This window comes from Vulpes vulpes, chromosome 15 (assembly GCF_048418805.1).
Source record: "Vulpes vulpes isolate BD-2025 chromosome 15, VulVul3, whole genome shotgun sequence".
NCBI classification, from domain to species: Eukaryota; Metazoa; Chordata; class Mammalia; order Carnivora; family Canidae; genus Vulpes; species Vulpes vulpes.
The window spans coordinates 60,484,771-60,505,328 of NC_132794.1; the positions used below are offsets into that span (position 1 = coordinate 60,484,771).

General features: G+C 42.7%; 1 protein-coding gene across 4 annotated transcripts in view; it reads right to left on the minus strand.

Annotated features, from left to right (window-relative positions):
- RAB27A (RAB27A, member RAS oncogene family) overlaps positions 1–19,875 on the minus strand; it is a 72,155-nt gene extending 52,280 nt beyond the window's left edge. Inside the window, exons 1-2 of one of the 4 annotated variants that reach the window (XM_025995027.2) lie at positions 19,670–19,875; positions 4,063–4,179 (exon numbers count right to left, since the gene is read on the minus strand). The gene's annotated coding sequence lies outside the window, so the exon portion shown is untranslated. The remainder of the gene's footprint in view (positions 1–4,062; positions 4,180–19,669) is intronic. The other 3 variants (XM_025995081.2, XM_025995158.2, XM_072738582.1) reach the window with 3 other exon arrangements.
- Positions 19,876–20,558: the final 683 nt, after the last annotated feature.

A 20,558-nucleotide genomic window follows, 5' to 3' on the forward strand; every position in this document is an offset into this window, starting at 1 on the left:
CAATCAGGAAAACTTCAGAGTAGCATCTTGAAGTAGTCAAGGACTAAAATTGGTACACAAAGGGACAAGTGATACATGTGAATAGACAAAAATCACACAGTTCATAAAATGATGTGATAAAGGACTTCACATTTCATATAAACATCATCCTTTAAAGAAAACAAAAACTATTAACAAAATGATCTTTGATGCTAATCTGAAAGGTGTAAATAACTATTGATGGAATTAGGTAAGGGCTGTCTGGTATTCAAAGTACAAAAGCCAGACAAAGCTTACAGCCATGATAAGGGAGCAAGTGCCAGCTGACAGCCTGGGAGGGTGGTAGTGGAGTGAAGACATTTGCACTTGCAGAGGCATAAGAGGGAGAAGGGTATGGCACACTGAGGGGGTGGGCAGATGGATGACTAAAGGAGAGTGCATGGGCATAGGAGAGGATGTGTCCAGACAGAGGCTACGGAGGTGGGAGAGACTCTGCAACCGAGGCCTGAAAGGACTATTCCATAACACAAAAAGTCGGTGTTATCCTCCTCTGGGCAATGGAAAGCCACTGCAGACTTTTATGAACGAGAGGAACATAAAGCATATACCTTAGAGGGATATTTCCAGCAGCCACATGGAGACTGAGAAGGCACAACAGATGGTCAGGAGGGGATGGGAGAGATGGTGATTTGACTTGTGTCAGTGACAGTGGGAATGAAGAGGAAAGGATTAATTCAAGACATATTTAGGAAGTAGAAAAATCAGTATAATTTCTTAACTCACTGGTTTAGGAGTAAAAGATAACCAAAACTTTGGTTTAGTAACAGAATGAATTAACAGAAAAGATGACTTGAGATGATTACTATAACCAACACTTACTTTTCTAAGCCCTTCTTTTTAAATTTATTTATTTTTTTTAAGTTATTATTATTATTATTATTATTATTTATTATAGGCACACAGTGAGAGAGAGAGAGAGAGGCAGAGGGAGAAGCAGGCTCCATGCACTGGGAGCCTGACGTGGGATTCGATCCCGGGTCTCCAGGATCGCGCCCTGGGCCAAAGGCAGGCGCCAAACCGCTGCACCACCCAGGGATCCCCCTTCTTTTTAAATTTAAATTCAATTAGCCAACAGTAGTATATCATTAGTTTCAGATGTAGTGTTTAATAATTCATCAGTTGCATACAACACCCAGTATCTAAGCCCTTTAAAATACCAACTTACTTAGGGGCACCAAAGTGGCACTTGGTCAGTTAGATGTCTCTTGATTTCAACTCAGGTCATGATCTCAGGGTTGTGAGATGGAGCTCCAAGTCAGGCTCCATGCTCAGCATGAAGTCTGCTTAGGATTCTCTCTCCCTCTCCGTCTGCCCCTCCTGCTTGTGCGCTCTCTCTCTCTCTCTCTCTCTCTAAAATAAATAAATCTATATAAATAAATCAATAAATATTTATAAATAAACACCAACTCATTTAATCCTCACAACAACCCTAATTTTCAGATGAGAAGATTAATATACAGAAAGGTTAAATAACTTCTCCAAGCTCACTCAACCAGTAAACCAGAGAGCCAAGATTTGAACCCAGACACACTACTACAATGCTACAGCATACCAGACATGATCAATTAAATGTCCCTAGACATGTTGGACATCCAGGGAGTTGTGTTTAACTGGCATTTGGAAAACAGAAGTAGGCTTCAAAAGAGAAATCAGGGTTAACAATATGGATTTTAGAGTTATCAACATAATTGATTCCTGAGGCCATGGGAGAGATAAGATGACCATTCAGAATGAAGGGAAACCCAGAAGGACACTAGGAAGATTTTTTAAACAATAGTCCACAGTCACCAAAGCACAGAGGTGCCAGCTTAAAGACATCAGGACTTTCTCCTTCTTGTGAAACAGGGGAGCCATTCAATATTTGCTGCGTGATAAATCTAGCATTCTCAGCTAAAGGTTCCCTGCTCAGATAACATCAGAGAGAAGAGAAACCTTATGGAGTATGAAATGGAGAAAACAAACAAACAAACAGATGCTCTCATTTCTTGGAAGAATGATCTGTATCTGCATTCTCAGGAAGTGGCTCCTGCCTCCAGTGCATCAGCAGTGATGCAAACTCCTCTCCTGAGCAGCCCTCTGATCTCACTCATCCTCTCTCCACCCTCCGACCCCCCACAGAACCCACTACTATTGAGAGGGCAGAGCCCCAGCCATACTGCAGCAACACCAGGAGCTCCGAAGCAAGTAAGAAAACGTTCCCTTGCAAAGACAGTACAAATGAATTAGGGCTTCTGCGAAAATCAGCTTTTCTTTTTAATGGGCTTTACATGACTCATCAGCTATGAGGTATGCAATGCCTGGGGCTCTAGCTATAAATCCACCAAGTGCAGAGGGCAGAAGAAAGGAAGGGTAGCGAAAAGATGAACACAGATCTCAGGAAGCTTTCATCCTAAAAAGAGAAAACAGAAACAGAGGGAAGTGGTGAGCATTTCCTCTTTGAGCACTCAAGTACTGAGGGTCTCGAGAAGGCGGAAACTGGATCAGCAGCGGAGGCAGCCTGAGTTCCGGGACCTGTTCAGAGGTGCAGGTCTCGGTTGCTATGGTGCCACCTGCTGGCCGCAAGGTTTCATCAGCATTTTCTGCCACAGTTCCTGTCGTGTGGGTAGCAGCAGCAAACAAAAAGAAAAAATAATGGTTTTTGTATTCTAATAGCTGCAACCAAGATGGGGATAAACTCCTTTGGAATATATTAAATCCAACCTGATGTCTATGGGTAGGATGCCCTCATGAATAAACACTACTCCCCAAAATATTCTTTTTTCAAAACTGTGTGTGTGTTAATAATCCAAGAATCTAGACAAAGTCAACTTATAATTAAGGCTTTTTCCCCACAGTGATTCCTGACAATCGGTGTTCTGGAGTCACAGGAAAAAAGCCTGACCTCACAGCAAAGACAACAAAATGAGGAATTTGGTCAGCGGCCTGGAGTGGAAGTCAGGACACTGTCTTGACTCTGACACCAACCAGCCGCATGACCTGTGTGTCTGCATCCAGATTCTCTCTTCGTGTAAGGACTCGCATAGAGGGAAGACTATAAGATGAGACACAGTGAGACTCGGCCACCTACAAGCCAAGGAGAGGAGCTTGGAACAGATTCGTCCTCACAGTCCTCAGAATAAACCAACCCTGCAGACATCTGCATCTCAGACAATAAGTGTCTGCTGCTGAGGCCACCCAGTGTGTAGTGCTTTGTCACAGCAGTCCCAGCAAACTGGTGCATGTCCAGAAGTAGACAGAATTGTTTAACGAAAATCAGACCCCATGAGAACCAAACCCCAGATCTTTCACTCCTGCATACTATCACTAAGCATCTATAAAGGGGGATCCCTGGGTGGCTCAACGGTTTGGCGTCTGCCTTTGGCCCAGGGCGCGATCCCGGGGTCCCGGGATCGAGGCCCGCATCAGGCTCCCGGCATGGAGCCCGCTTCTCCCTCTGCCTGTGTCTCTGCCTCTCTCTCCTCTCTCTAGGACTATCATGAATAAATAATTAAAAAAAAAAAAAAAACTAAGCATCTATAAAATATACGGTCCTTTCCTTAACATAACCACAATACCACGGCCAAACCTAACAAAAGTTAACAATTACTTGGGGGGCAAATTTAATTCATAGAAGAAATACACCTAATACTAAAACACATGCTTACATAAAGCTTTCCCCCATTAAAGCTGTAACAATATTAAAAATAAAATCCCAAAAACCCTTAAGCTTAGAGCAATTCCTTAATCAGCTCTCTTATTCAACATATTATCAGAGAATAAAAATCTGTTACTTTATTAAAGTTAAGAAAAGAAAGGAAAATGCAGTCAGTATTCCTATCCACGATACAGTAAAAATGTATTTTTCAAACTCCACCCCAGAAATTTAGCATGTGTCTTAAAGTCTTTAGTTTAAAAAAAAAGTTAACATGTGCAGTGGTATTCTATGTTAAATCACACATATTCTAAATACATGAAAATTGGCATGGTGGAATTTGAAACCTCTACAAAAAACATATATATATATATATAAACACAAAACTATACCTTGAGGGAGGGAGTATAAGTTGTTGTTTTTCTAAAATTTTAGAAAAGTTGCTCCCAACACTTCACCAATTAGACAACTTCCAATCACATGTCCTCTTCAAAAAGATTACTTTTTGCCTACATAATACAAAGAGAAATGTTAAAGTCAGAATTGCTTACTTATAAAAGGTTTTCAAAAGAGTCTTTTGAAAAGCAGTCCGCTCCATCAACTTTCAAAATCAGGCATCTCTGTAAAAACCCACAATCCAGCTAATTAGTCTCAGCTGTTCGTCATATGGCCTGCAGACCAGTCAAGTGATTTTGCCCCTTTTGAGCTTACTAAAACCCAATTCCACTGGCCTCTCAGACAGAAGGTGGCTGTATTAACCTCTTCTGGTGTTAGAAGACTAGTACTCCAACTCTTTCTTTCCCCAATCAAAAAAGTAGAATATTTGTTTTCTTGAGAAACTCTAAGTATTGCATTCTCCAGGCCCTTAAAGGTTATATTAACATTGTTTCTTCACAAATGCAATGCCTGATATAAACCAACAACACAGGAGATCAAATGGAAGTGCAGAAGGAATGGGGCTAGATAACTTACCAGACCTCTCCTGGCCTCCAGACCCATAAATAAACCTATCTATTGGGAGGTGCACCCAGAATTTTTGCCAGCATTTCAAATTCAACATATCCTGCCCTTGACTTACCTCCTTTGCTCTTCTTTCCAAACCCTGCTTTAGACCCCCTTCTCTTCCTGTGTCTTGAGTAACACAATCCCAATACCCACCCAACAAGAAATCTGATGGTCCACGGTGACTCCTCCCTCTCTTCCCCTCCCATTTCCAACTGGCCACCAAGTTCTAGAGATCCTTTCTCCTCCCACCTTTATTCCAAGTTTTTATTAGTTCTATCTGGACAGCTACAATCAACCACTTACTTGGTTTTCTGGACTCCAACCTGGCCCTGCTACCAATCCACCTCCCACACCACACCCAAAATGATCTTTCCAAAATGCAAATGGATGTCCATCACTCTCCTCTGCAAAACCCGTCACTGACTCCTCACGAGCTCCATAATAAAATCCTTACTCCTTAGACTTCTGCCTTCGGTATCACCCACCATCCCCTGCTCTGACTCTAGCCACAAGAACTATTTATAACTCTCTAAAACCAGTGGTTTTCAAAATGTGAAATCAGTATCATCAGCATCAGCAAGACATGGTTAGGAATGCACATTCTTGGGCTCACTCCAGGTGTACTGAATCAGAAGACATCAGGATGGCCACACGGTCTCTGTTTTAACAAGCCCACCAAGTGATTCTACTACACAATAAACCAAGAACCGCTGCTCTAAGCCCACCAAGCTAGGTTCACCAAAACACGTGGCCCTTTGGCTCCTTCTGCCAATAACGCTAAGTTAGATGCCCTTTCTCTGTGCTTACTCTTTCCCAGAGCTGGTCAACCCTAATGGTGATATCCAATTTATTTCTCCTTCTTGGTTGGTAACTATCTTGGAGACAGGAATTGTATCTTTGGTTCGCTCATCCCACAATCACTTGCTGAGCATATAACGTGTCCCTGAGATGCTGGGCTTAAACTAATTAATCTATTCTTTGCCTCTAGAGGAAGCCACCCTCTAACTTTGGCAGCTTGATGTATGACTGAACTATCACTAACCTCAAGAACTGTGGGCAACTAAAAAAGCCCGAACATAACCAATCTGAAATCTCTCAGGGTGAACGTCATGGAATTTTTGGTTCACATCTGATGTTGACTCAGATGGACAGACATGGTTTATAAAGGGAGAGAGAGTGCATTTTCATGAAGATTTACGTACTCCTCTATATTATCTCACAGTAACCTCTAGAATTTGAAGAATAATTTAATAAGGGAATGTACCAAGATTTTTAAATCCCAGATTAAAATTCATTAAATTAGCTTTTCTTAATTACAGTAGTTGAGGAAAGTTTCATATTAGCACTTCTCAATCTTCAGCATGCTTAGGACTCTCAAGGGATTTCGATAAAATGTTAATTCTGATTCAATACATCTCAGTTCTCCACTTCTAACGAGCACCCGGGTGATTCCCAGGTACTACTGATGGTCCTCATCCAAGAATAGCACTTTGAGTAGGTAAAACTTCTATTTTGCATAGAACTATTGGTCTTCCCATTACAGCAAACTTTTTTTGACCCCTCTGCATTGAAAGCTTTCTAAAATGTCTTTCCAACTTCAGGATAAAGATGGCTTTCTAAAACACCTTAGTTCTGCTACATCCCCATATCCAACACAGCAAAAATAGATGGGTTTTCTTTTAGACATTAACTCACAAGGACAAAGAGAAAATGATTAGAAACAACAGCAACAAAATGTGGAAGCTAGAAAGTAAATGGACAAGAGATAACTGATTACCAAACCTGGGAAAGGTGATTCTTTATCTGCCACTAGGGAAAGCCAAAAAGCAAGTCATCACAAGATCTGCAAAAGAGCTCAGGCATTCAGAGCCCCCAAACATTCCTGGAGGTGATGGGATGGTAAAGTCAAGACTAAAAATAATGGAAGTTTGCTTAGATCCCAATTCTCTAAATACTGAGATACCTCCACCTCCCACCTACATGCTAGAACTTCCAGAATGCAGGCATTCTCCACGGGCAGGTGGTTCAAATGTTCTTCTCTGGAGAATTCACCTAGCCCCAGAGGGAAGACCTAAAGTAAAAAAACAAACCTGGGACATACTGATCTGACTAAAATTATGAAATAACTGTTGAGGGTGGGGATGGAAATGGCATACACATGTGATAGAGGTAGGTGGGGAAACGAGTTAAAATTGTCTTTCTCCATAGTAAAGCGTCTAGTCATAGGCATTTAAATAATGCTTGAAACTGAAAATCGACCATAGAAATATCCAGTATGTCATTTAGAGACAAGGGATGTAGCTACGAGCAAGTCACCTAATTATAAGAACTGAAAGCAGTTGTCTCTGCGGAGCAGGAAATGAGCTGGGGGAGGGAACTAATGGTTTTTTATAACAGGCCTGTAAGCACTATGTCCATCTATAACCTTAGTAAAATTTTAAAAGCTAACTCATACAAAATACAGTAGTACATCCCACTCCCCTTCCATGGTTTTGTTTTCTGGGGCTTCAGGTACCTGGGGTCAGTAGTGGTCCAGAAGAGGATGATCCCTGAGGATTCGTCAGAAGGCCAATAGTTGCCTAACGCTACATAACAAAGCCTACGTCACTCATCTCACTTCATCCATCATGTAGGCATTTTATCATCTCACATAATCACATGAAGAAGGATGAGTACAGCACAAAAAGATATTTTGAAAGGGAGAGAGATGGAGAGAGACCACATTCACATAACTTCTACTCAGTATATTGTTATAGTTATTCTATTATTGTTAAACTCTTACTGTACCTAATCTATAAGTTAAACTCTAGCGTAGGTATGTACGTATAGGAAAAAACATAGTATACGTAGAGTTTAGTACTATCCACAGTTTCAGGCATCCACTGGGGACCTTAGAACATATTCCCTGTGGATAAGGGGGAACTACTGTAAAATGTAATGTCCATGCTTTACTTTTTTTTTTTCTTGGAGATTCAGGGCATCACAATAAACATCACTAACTTGTGCTACCTCCTCAGCATCTAAGACCTACAGTATTTAGATCCCCTGCTGGGGATCTGGGCTCTGGAGACTCTGAATCTCAGCTTTATCACTCACTGGCTTTGTGATCTTCAGCAACTTCATTAACCTCTCTGTGCTTCAGTTTCTTCATCTGTGGAACGAGGATAATAATAGGACTATTTTGTAAGAATTTAATTATGTGATACATATAAGTGCTTAAAATAGTGGTCAGCCCATAGTGTTCAGTAACAGCTATCTTTATTAAGGTCTGTTTCCCCCTGTAATAAATGCCTCCTGACCACCGTATTGATTCCACCTTTTATTCATTTATACTAATTCTCCTTGCTCCCACCTTCAGCCAGATATCTTTCATCATAGTAATCAGAATGCATTCCTAGAATAACCACTTCCCCTTCCAATGCTGTTTCTAATTGACAAAGCACCTGGGAACCAAATAATCAAGCTTCTTAGAACTGCACATTGGGAATCCCTGGGTGGCTCAGCGGCTCAGCGGCTCAGCACCTGCCTTAGGCCCAGGGTGCGATCCTGCAGTCTCAGGATCGAGTCCCATGTCGGGCTCCTGGCATGGAGCCTGCTTCTCCTTCCTCCTGTGTCTCTGCCTCTCTCTCTCTCTATGTCTATCATAAATAAATAAATCTTTAAAAAATTTTTTTAAAAACTGCACATAAAATGGAGGAAAGTGGGCACCAAGGAATGTTCTGAAAGTCTCTCTGTGAGAGAGAGCAACAAGTTTCAATATTTGAACCATCTATCTGACTACTCAGAACCGTTTTGGGCTTACTTCCTAACTATCAACTGTAGGTCAGTAAGCTGGGTGATACTTAGGGTGACCAACCATCCCAGTTTATCCAGGACTGTTTTTGTTTTAGCACTGACAGTCTTGCATCCCTGAAAACCTCAGTCCCAGCCCTGAGAACCTTCCTGAGCTTGTTTCATCATCTGTAAAATAAAGGGTAATATCTACTTTGAAAGTCTGTTGAGGATTAAATGAGAGAATGTTTGTATACAACCTGACAAATAGTAAGCACCAAGTGGTAGCTCTAGCTACTGTTCTAGTTACAGTTACCAACTCTAATATCAGTGGCAAAATAAATTTTCTTAGATGCTTACCATGTAACTTGGTTATTTTCTTCCTGGCAAAAATAATTTGCCTTGCATACAATAGATATTAGGAGACTGAAATGTGTGCCTCTGTGAATTTCCTTCTGCCCTTGCCCTACACAGTTTTATTTCAGGGACTAAGACATATTAAAGATATTTAATATTTCAACATTGCTGACTTCTCCACTGGGCAAAAGCCTGGGAGGATCTAGCCATCTTTTTGACACACGTATCTTTTTTTATACAATGGGAGACCTGGAGTATTTATGTCAGTAGCTGCTTCCAAACCTTGGACCAATCAGCATGCCACCTCACAAAGAAGGACATCAGGCATCATACCTGACATTCTTTTTTGTTCTCCTAACATCCCCATGTGGTGCCCAAAGCCTGTGAGCACAGGAAATACTGGAAAACCACAGAACCTCAAAAACGTTGAGGAGCACCCAGTCTAACCATTGCGGATGGAGCCAGGACTAGATTTCTCCAAACTGGCCTGATGCCCACTGGCAGCAGAATCACCTGGAGTACTTGATGAAAAGTCCTGGGTTCTATCCAGGCTTCTGAATTAGGATCTCTGAGAGAGAGGCTAGGGAATTTGCATTTATAACAAGCTTCCCAGGGGATTCCTGGTTAGCTATAAGAAGGTTTGAGAGCAGCTGTTCTAGGGAGACAACAGATAGCAAAACATACAATTACAGTTGGTCAAATGACCTGTAAAGAAGACCATATTTGACCTCTACCAGCCTCCTATTTCAAATCTGTAAAATAAGGATACTAATACTCACCTAGCAGGATGGTGGTAAGAATTAAATGAGGTAAATAATAGCCTTGAACACGGTTTCTCACACATAGGTGCTCAATAAGTATTAATCCTGCCCCCTCCTTCCTTATGTATTGCATTCTAATGAAAACTTATAACAACAGGTCCCTTTTTTGAATAAATGTCACCAAAGAAAGCAGATGGCTAGCCTAAGTTGAGCCTTAATGTTAGTAAGTCATGGACTAAAAGGCAGAGGCCAGCAGCTTTAACCAATGATTGAATTGCAAAACGTCCCTATGGACAGAGCTTCTCAAACTTGTGTATGCATCAGAATTTTCTGGATGGTTTTAAAATACATACTGTGGGTCCTACCTCCAGAGTTTCAGATTCACTACTTCTGGGCTGAGAATCTGCATTTCTAGCAAGTTCCATATGTGCTTGCTGGTCGGCCCCAGAACCACACTGATCATCACTCTGCAGCCCCAGAATCCAAAATCTAATTGATCTGACACTTTGTAATAAAAAGGGAAAACTATGCTATATGCATTTCCTGGTTAGTTCTATGTAAATAAAGAAAAAAGTAATAAACCAGCAATTTCCGAGGTGCTGCTGCCTCTGCCCTTGAGAATCTTTGTGGTCATGTTCTGTGAACAGTGCAGAGAGAAGGCTGGGAGATTTGAAGGCCATCTCCCTGCTCACCCTATGTGCAACCCTGAGTGAGACACTTGATCTCTCTGAGCCTCGGTTTACATATCTGGAAACAGGGGTGGGCTCAGTCACTGATTCCCAAAACTGGTCGTGCACCATTAACCATTTTGGCAGCATTTCAAAGAAAACATGGATTCCCTAGCCCTGACTGTAAACGAACAAATTAGGATCACCAAAGGAGAGACAGAAAAATGTGTGGCTTTGTGTGGGTATGTTTTAATAAGTCTTCCTGTGTGATTTTCACAGGCAGCCAGTTGTGAGGAACCATTACCAGGGTGATCTTTCAGGCCTCTTCCAGCAGTTCAGCTCTCGGATCTTTTTGATTTCTAAGTCCCTATGCCCTGAGTCTGTGCTTACCGAGTAACTGTCTTCTTTTATATTTGCTCCCCATGGAGTTTTACTACAGTACATTAGTCCTCAAAGAAAAAAATCTAGGCTGCTTAACAGTTCCACTTCTCAGATATCAATAAACTAGCATTCTGGTTTTAGTTTAAAAAACAAAGTCCAATGTAAGAGAAAATGGGAATCACATAGGACAAAATCTGCAAAGTAATCTTCTCTATCACCGACTGCTCATTATTTTTTTTTTGAAGATTTATTTATTCATGATAGACAGAGAGAGAGAGAGAGAGAGAGAGAGAGAGAGGCAGAGACACAGGCAGAGGGAGAAGCAGGCTCCACACCAGGAGCCCAACATGGGACTCGATCCCGGGACTCCAGGATCGCACCCTGGGCCAAAGGCAGGCGCCAAACCGCTGAGCCAACCAGGGATCCCCCCTCTGTCACTCATTATTAACTTAGCATCTGTCATGTGCATGTATGATTCTAGGGGTTAAGCACATAGCACTTCACAAAACACACAAAGTTCCTGCCCTCGTGGAGAGAACATGTTAGCACCAAGAGACAGACAATAAGTGAACATAAGGATAAAAATATTTCGAATAGTAATAAACACTGTGAAGACAACAACACAATAACAAGATAGTGAGTGACCAGCAGCTACTTTCAACAGTCACGAGGGTGAAAGCCATCACCCACTTCTTTGAGGGGGTGATATTTAAAATGAAATCTGAATGATGCCAAGGGACCAGCCAGGTAAGGATCTAGAGAAAAACACATCGAGGATGAGTTAAGGGCAAGTGCAAAGGCTTTGAGGAAAGAATGAGTTTGGCATCTCCTAGGAACAGAAAGGAAGGAGATGAGCCTGGAAGATGGAGGCACAGGGATGAGCTGAGATCATGGAGGTCAGGAGGCCCAGATCATGAGGACCCCAACAGACTACGGTCAGAACATTTGAATCTTGTACCAACTGCAATGGGAAATGGCAGAGGAATTTAAATCAGAAGAAGGATGTGATCTGATTTACATTTTTAAAAGATCATTGGCTTTGTGTGAGGAATGGGGTGTGGCAGAGGCAGTGGGAGGGGGCAAGAATAGGACCAGAAAAGCAGCAACATAGGGAAGAAATCATGGTGGCCTTTAACTGGCAGCTGGCACACGGCCATAGTGAGCACTCAGATCTTTCTGGATGGCTTTAACTTAGGTTAAAATCCTAATATACTGGGCAGCCTGGGTGGCTCAGCAGTTTAGCACCACCTTTGGCCTAGGGTGTGATCCTGGAAACCCAGGATCGAGTCCCATGTAAGGCTCCCTGCATGAAGCCTGCTTCTCCCTCAGCCTATGTCTCTGCCTCCCTCCCTCTCTCTCTCTGTGTGTGTGTGTTTCTTATGAACAAATAAATAAAATCTTTTTTAAAAAATCCTAATATACTTGTTTCACTTCCTGTAATATTTCAGAAAGGTCAAGGAAGAGACACTGGTTATTAAAGTTCCACCCAAAAGTCATTTCCTTCAAACAAAACAACACAACTTTGTCTTGCCCATGTTACACCTGGTTACAATTAAGAAATATTAGCATAGGGACATGGAGAGAACACAATGGAGAACCAGCAGACAGACTTGTTTTCTAGAACCTTCAATGTCATCAATTAACCATGTGGCACTGAACACAGTTCTAAACCTCTGAGGTAGAAGGCAGGCTGAACTACCTGGTTTCTACAGCCTACCAGCCCTTAAATTACATGATGCTGTAAGTATAGTAAATAAGGTTTCCTTAGCTGGGTGGCAAACGGGCTGATGACTTAGGGTAGGCAGTTTTTGTTGTTGACCTTTAAATCTTTCAGGGAGGCTCTACATAAGCAGAAAACCAGTGTGAATGAAGAAATTGTCCATCTCAATATATCCTTGAGAAACTCTAAAGTCCAAGGCACCCCTGGCACAAGGGTATGGCTGCTGGGTGGAAATTTGGGGAGTAGATACTCCTGGCCAGCTGAAAGCTCATCGTGCATAGGTGCTGAAAGCACAGGTCTCTGAGGAATTTAGAGACCAAGCCTTCAGTCACAATGCTCTCTGTGGGTTTCTGGCAGGCTTCCACTTATGCTGAATCACATGGCAGACTTCAGACAGGCTGTCACCACAGGGTCCATTTCTATCAAATGGTCCACCTGGCATTCCCATAAGGACCTACTCTATGTGACCTCGGAGGGCGATGGTTCTCAGTCCCAAATACCCAAGAGAATCCTTTGTGGGGACTTTAAAAACAATATCAATATCTATGCCCTCTTCTACATTTTATGACTTAGAATTACAGTAAGAGAGAGATGTGAAAGACAACAGTGGTAGAGTCAAGCTAAGTTAACTTTATCTGATGGAGAGAATGTGTAACTCAGGAAAATGCAGACAAGGGAGATTCAGTGATTTGTCTAAGGCAGAGTTTTTCGCTCTCGGCACTTTGGGCACTTTGGGCAAGATAATCCTCTGTCATGAGGGGCTGTCCTGTGCCTCTCTATCCACTAAATACCAGTAGTAACTCCTTGATTGTGACAACCAAAACTGTCTCCAGACATTGCCAAATGTCCCCAGGGAAGGAGGAGGTCAAAATCAGACCCAGGAACCACTGGCATGATATCACATAATTATCAGCAATATTAGAGACTAAAACCCAGGCTACAAACTCCCTGCTAGGATGGCTCCCCCACATTCAAGCAGGAGCTCCAGAACAAGGGATGAGTCACTCCCTGAGGAAGCATCACAACTCAATTCATGGCTTTCTGTGCCTAAGCAGAGCAGAGCAATGGACACTTAACCTTGCCCCTGAACACGGAAGCCCAGTCAGGAATAGCCAGCAGCTTGTTTGGCCACATTGGTCTCCTGTATTTAACTAGAATAACACCTTATCTTTTCAAGGGCTGTAGACCTTTTTACTCATTCTTGGGGTCACTCCCTTGTAGTGGTGAGATTTATTATGAAAATTAATCATGCGTTGTAAGAAACAAAGAAATCCTGACTACCACCATAGGTTACATTTTAAGTTTTTGGGGTATCTCAAATGAACATTTAAGTCATAACCTATTTCTATGCATCTTATTCCTCCCTATATTACAGCTACTATAACCAGAATAAAAACACCTTATCATAAGGTTTAGTTAGTTGGCTAAGACCCTGTCTTTGCTTTTAATGATACAAATACACAGTAGATAAGTAACCAGTCATACCCAGATAAGAGTTGACCAGCCCCTCATGTGGTGGGATCAGAGCAGGATAGATAAACTGCAGTTAATAAGAACGAACAGATTTTTTAGTCTCTTGGCAACCAATTTTATTATTATGCTTTGATCTGGCAGCTGGTAAGGCTTTATATATGAATTAATCAACAAACCTATGAAAAAACAAGATTAGTGGCTCTGAAACATGGTATTCTAGTGACAGAGAAAGCATGTTCATTTTCAAGGCTGCTTTCTTAAATAGGTATAATTTTAAGATAATAATAAAATAACCCGGTGTTTTATAAGAACACTTATCGATAGGGAAAGGTACCTGTATCTATATAATTTATTCATCCTTCCCATATCTCTTCCATATTTATTGTACCACAATGTGAGGGGATGGGGGATTTCATAGGAGTAGGCCACAAAGCAAGCAGGCTGTCAAGAAGACAATACTGGGTTGTTGTGGAATTATTGTCAGTAAATCCACGGTAATCAAGGCATCTTATAATAAAAACTTAAAAGGGATAAAAATGTTAACACTACCTCAAAAGGAATAAAAACACATTGAATGACAGGATTTCTGGCATCATCACAGGGAATACAACCAAATGGTGGCTTTTGACAGTCCTTTGGCTCTCAGAGAAAAGTCAAGCGTGTCTCATGAGAGTGGCTTTGCCTGCCACATTTGGATCTGTGGACTGGAAGGACAGTATGATAAGGGAGTGATCATAGGATAGTGACAACAGAAGTGATTTAGAGTGGAAATTATTGAATCACTATATTGTGCACCTGAAACTAATATAACATATAACACTGTATGTTAACCCTATTAGAATTAAAAAAAAAAAAATAGAAGTGACTAACGGTCAACATAAATATATATATATATATATATGTATATATATAAAACATAAATATAGATATATAGATATAGATATCTTATGGGAGGGCATCATGCAATAGACAATCCACTGTGCCTGGAATTCCAGTCCTGGCTCTGTCACTGACTCTGTGATCCTACAAAGTGACTTAGAGTCTGTGGAGATGAATTTCCTTAACTATAAAAGACTAAAATAAAACTAAATCTTCTTCAACTTCCTTCTATTTCTTATACTCCTTGAGTTTACAAGTCAATCCTCTCTGTCCTTAAAGTTTTTTTTTTTAAGTAATCTCTACATGCAATGTGGGGCTTGAACCCTCAACCCTGAGATCAACAGTCACATGCGCCACTGACTGAGCCAGCCAGGCACCACTTGTCTATCCTTAAGATGGACACATGTGCAGTCACCAAAATAAGACACAGCTCAGTCATTCTTTGGACATTATCATGATCAATTCATTTCCTATTCATAAACAGGGGTTTACCAAACTAGAGCTGCCAGATTAAGTACAAGATACTCAGTTAAATTTACATTGCATAAAAACAACAAATAGTTTCTTCATGTAAGTATTTATGGAACATACTTATAGTAAGAAGTTATTCATTGTTTATCCAAAATGCAAATTATTTTTTTTTTACCTGCTAAATGTAGCATCCTACTTCGGACCCCACATTAAAAGTTTGATTTTTAAGAAACAAAAGTCTGATTCCATATATGTGGGTAGTTCTAAGATAGCTGGGGCCCTAAATGGGAGGCTTTCTCAAGGGTAGCATATACAGAGGCAATAAACAAACAAATAAGTGAAAACAGAAAACAGAAAATAACTTTCAGTTTTCCTCTTGAGTAAGTGAGGCATCAAATTTTAGTTAACAGTAGGTAAGATATGAGTAGACCTCACTCATACAAAACAAAGAATGTGGTGAGCCTTCTGTGCTGCTTGACCACACAGGAGGCCAACCAAACTGGATACTCACTGCTCCACATCTCACCCTCCGGACATAAAGTTAATTACAAACCCTTTATCTCATCCTCCAACTCAGTGCTCCTGTCTGCTTCCAAAGTAATCAGCTTAAGGGAAACCAGATCATAAACTTAAACTTCCTGACCAAGAGGCAGAGGAATAAATGTGGTCTAAACAAAAACTGCACAAGGCATGAACAGCAAAAGCAGTGAAAGGGAAAAATTACTCTCTTCAGAAGATAATCTTGTTTTGATAAAACCATACAATCTTGCTTTTCAGGGACTCACACTATTTTTTGTTAATTTTAGCTTTATTTAAGTATAATTGACATATAAAATTGCAAGATATTGAAAGTGCACTCATGATAATTTGATGGACATTTACATTGTGAAAGGATTCCCACCCACCCACCTAGTTAGCTAGGAGCTCAGACTTTAAATATGCAAGCTCTTTTATTTTCAGGAGGTTTCAAACATATAATTTACTAGGGAAAAAAAATATATATATATGTCCCATGTATATGTAAAAACAATCCTTTTCCATATTTTGCAGTGAAGATACAGATAGGACAGACACATTCCAAGATAAGTTTAAATAATAATGGATGGCAGATTCAAGTTTTAAATAACTTATAAGATCAATTTCTGTACTCTCTAGGCTGATTAATTCCATTTTCACTGAGAAAGGGCAGCAGGACATCCTACTCAACTGTAGCCAATACTGCTCTATCAGAAGCGGCAGGACAAGATGGACTAAAATAAGATATTTATAGCTGTTGGCTGAGAAAAATTAAATGTATGGACTATAAGTTTTCAATTATAAAAATAAATCCAGGTTTATTCATTAAATTATTGGCATGCTCAGCAAGAGCTTATCAAACATATAAGACTCAAAAAATAAAAAAATGAGGGCACCTGGGTGGCTCAGTGGTTGAGTGTCTGCCTTCAGCTTAGGTTGTGATCCTGGGGTGCTGGGATCAAGCTCTGCATCAGGTTCCCCATGGGACCCTGATTCTCCCTCCACCTATCTCTCTGCTTCTCTCTCCCTGTGTCTCCCATGAATAAATGAATAAAATCTTTAAAAAAAAAACTCAAAAAGTGAGCTGAAGTCATGCTCTTCCTCCAGGATAATATCCTCCAGGATATTACAACCTAGCCATAAGACATAGAAGGCAACATATGCATAAACGGTTGATGTTGATAGTCTAAAGCAGTTATGTAATTAAATGCCAAAATGTGTGTCCGGAGTTGCAATTTCAGTTAGAAGCCAAAGAGAGATTAATTGTAGTGCAAAATATTCATCAAGAAATGAATTTCCATTTTCTTGAACTGGAATTCAGCACAAGCAGCAGTATCACTGGAGGCAGGCCCCAAATGCCCCCACACATTCCGCCCAGGCTCCTCACTGCCACCGTGGGAAGAACCCAAAGCCTTTACCTTTCCAAGGAGGCTAAAGCCATTGTCTTGGGAGAATAAGAGGATAGAATAGAACAGACATAGGAGATGTTAGTGTAACTATGGATATTGCTTCTCTTATGTGAAGTGTGAAGGATCAGAGAGAAAGCAACAGTAGAGTGATCCTCATTTCTCAGCTCTCATTCCCTTTTCAATCTTTCTACACATATTTTTTAGAGCTTATTACGTGCCAGAAACCATTCTAGGTGCTATGTACCCCATAGGGAACAAGACAAATTTCTGACCTTCATGAAGTCTATTCTACCAGTGGGAGACAATAGTGGCGCGCGCGCGCGCACGCGTGTGTGTGTGTGTGTGTGTGTGTGTGTGTGTGATGACAGTTACTGCTATAGATACTCCAAAGAAAAGAAAAACAAGGCAAGAGGGCAAAAAATGGTGGGTGGGGTGAGGGATGTTATTTTAGATGGGATGGTTCAAGAAAGCCCCTCTAAAGAAATGACTTTTGACTTGAATGAAACAAGTGAGAAGAACATTTGAGGAAGACATTTGAAGGAAGAACATTCCAGGCAGAGGAAACAGTAAATGCAAAGGTCTTAAGGTGTGGGGTGAAGTGGAGTAGACAAAGGGAGAATGATGGAAGACGAAGCCACATACCACATAAGGGGTTTGTAGGCCATGATGAGGACTTTTTCTTCTGAGATAAAAAACTCTTGGAGAGTTGTGAACAGAGGAGTGAGTGGCATAATGAGCTCTGGCTGCTGCGTTGACAGTAGACTGTAGAGTGGTGAGGGCAGAAGCAGGGTGGCTCTGCGGGGGGCTTTTGAAGTAATTTCAGTGAGAGAAACGATAGGATCTTGGTAGAAGCAGTGGAAATGGTGAGATGGTTTTTATCCTATACAGATTATATTTTTTTCAAAGTAGAACCACTGAGACTTGCTGAAGAATTAGATGTGGGAATGAGAAAAAGAAAAGAATCAGGGGTCACTCCAGAGTGTTTAGTCTGAGAATCTAGAAGAGTAAAATTGCCATTAACTGAGATGGAAAAGATTAAGTGAAAAGCAAATTTGGAAGGGGGAAATCAAGAGTCTGGTTCCCAGAGATTGTTGCCCACTCTCAAACCCTTACATCTGTTCTAAAACCAGAGCAACAGAAATTGAGAAACTGATCTTAAATTTCATATGAAAATTCAAGAGACCCAGGATAGCCAGAACCATTTCAAAAAAAAAAAAAAGAGCAAAATGGGAGGACTCACACTTCCTACTCTCAAAACCTACTACATAACTACAATAATAAAGACACTATGATACCTGCATAAGGACAGACAAATAGATGAATGGAGTAGAATTAAGAGAATAGAAATGAATCCTTACAAGTTAAGAAAGAAAGGTTAGGAGAAAGGAAACAAGGTGGGAAGGTAGGAAGAAAGCCTGAGATAGCTAAATGAGTTTTCCTCAGGCATGAAAATAAATTCATGATTGAAAAAGAAAGAAAGAAAGAAAGAAAGAAAGAAAGAAAGAAAGAAAGAAAGAAAGAAAGAAAGAAGAAAGTAGGAATGAAAACCGACATTATTTTATGTCGGAAAAAATGATCTTCAGTCAGAATCTTTCAGTACTTTATTAACCTTTCTTAATCTCTAACCATCTGTAGAACCCTGTTTTCCAGATTGTTTTGTCCGTAAAGCAAGTTTTTAGGAAGGCAAAAAGGGGGCGGGGGGGGGGGGGGGGGATAGGAACAATGGATCACGAATAAATTAAATCAGCAATTATTACAGAAAACTTCTAATTGGTAACACTACTCCCCCCTCCCAACACCCCAGTGAAGAGCCCACCTTAACGGGATAATCCATGGAATAAGAAAAAAAAAAACATCTGTTAGCCCCCAGAGGTAAGGAAGAGGACCCTGGGGCAGAGCACTGTGAAGCCATGTGGCCCAGGTGGCCAGCAGGAGCCAAAAAGCTGCGGAAAAAAAAAAAAAAAAAGTCGGGGGCTCACAAGATTTGCTTCATTTCAGGCCTGACTTTGCTTCATTAACTGGTGAGCTACTGGGCCAAAGACAAGGATTCGGCAACGGTTATCTAAGCTGTCCCCACATCAGCGCTGCCCGCAGACAAGACCCAACCAATGCCGGCTGCCAGGCTGCGGTTCCTGCCCGCCCGACAGCCGACAGCCGACAGCCGACAGCCGGGAGGGCCCTCTCGCGCCCGGCCAGCGGGCAGTCCAGAGCCTCATCAACAGGGGTGCAAAGGCGTTAAGTAATTAAGCTGGCAACAGGAGGGAGGAGAGAACTATGGGGCAGAGCAGGGGTCTGGGAGCTTCCCGGGACCTGCCTCCCCCCCGCCCCCCCCCCCCCCGGGGACCCTGGCACCTGGCCGTCCCCCGAGGCCCCCGCCGCAACCTGGAGCTGCAACTAAGCAGCGCCCGCCCAGGCTGCCCCGACCCCCGCGCCGAGGGCCGGCGGGAGGCAAAGCCGCTGTGGGGCGGGCTCGCAGCCTCGGGGTCTGGCCCCAGGAGCCGCCCCGCCGTCGCCCGGGGGGAGTCGGAACCCGCCGGCCGCCGGGGTCGCGCGGCGCCTCCCACACCTCGCGCCGCCGCGGGGCTCACCTGGCCGCACCTCGAGGTCTCCCCGCCGCGGGCCTGCGCGCGCCGCGTCCACCGGGCGGCCCTTTTTGGGTCCTTGGCGGGTATTTTCCGTCTGGCCCCACATCACTTCCCGTAAAGGAGAGCGAGGTGGGGGCGGGACCTCCTGCCACCTCGGGGAGCACCCCCGCCCCACGCCGCCCGCGCGCTAGGCGGGCGCCCCCTCGCGCGCCGCTCCCGGTTCCGCCGCACCCGCCGCGGGGCCCCCCTGGGAGCCCCGGAACGGCTCCCGCACGCGTGGTTGGCCGCTACCGGGGCTCCACCGGCCTTCCCTGGAAAGCGTGAAACCTTGAGAGAGAGAGACTTGTCTTCGTGTTGAGACGCAGGGGGGACATTTACAACCCTCCAGGATCCGTGAGCTGCGGGGGTGTGGCTTCGGGACTCGCGCCAAATGTCCTCCCCCAAAAGCCATGTTCTAAAGGTGTTTTCCAGGGCATCGGATCGGCGTCCCCACTGGCGTAGGGGTCCTGGGCAGCAGCGGCAAAGCCGGCCCCACCCAGGGTTCCTGAGGCCCACGGGCTCCTGCGCCAGGTGCTCCCTGGTCCAGCCCCCCAGGGGCCACCTCCGTGCCGAACGTCCGGCTCTGCCACTGTCCATCCCGCCTCGCCAGCTCCTCCTTCGGATCCGGCTGGGGCCTGGCCTTGCCGGGGCAAGGGAAAGCTCTGGGGTTCTTGGAAATGACAGGAAGGAGAAAAAGTAAAATTCTGGCAGGAAAAAAATAATGCATTTCTGAGAAGGAAATGACAAACGACGTCTCTGCTTGTACAGTCTAGTTCGGATTATAAAATCACTCTAAATTTCTAAAAGAGAGCAAATCGTTAAAAAAAAAAAAAAAAGGCAAAGTACAGCACCC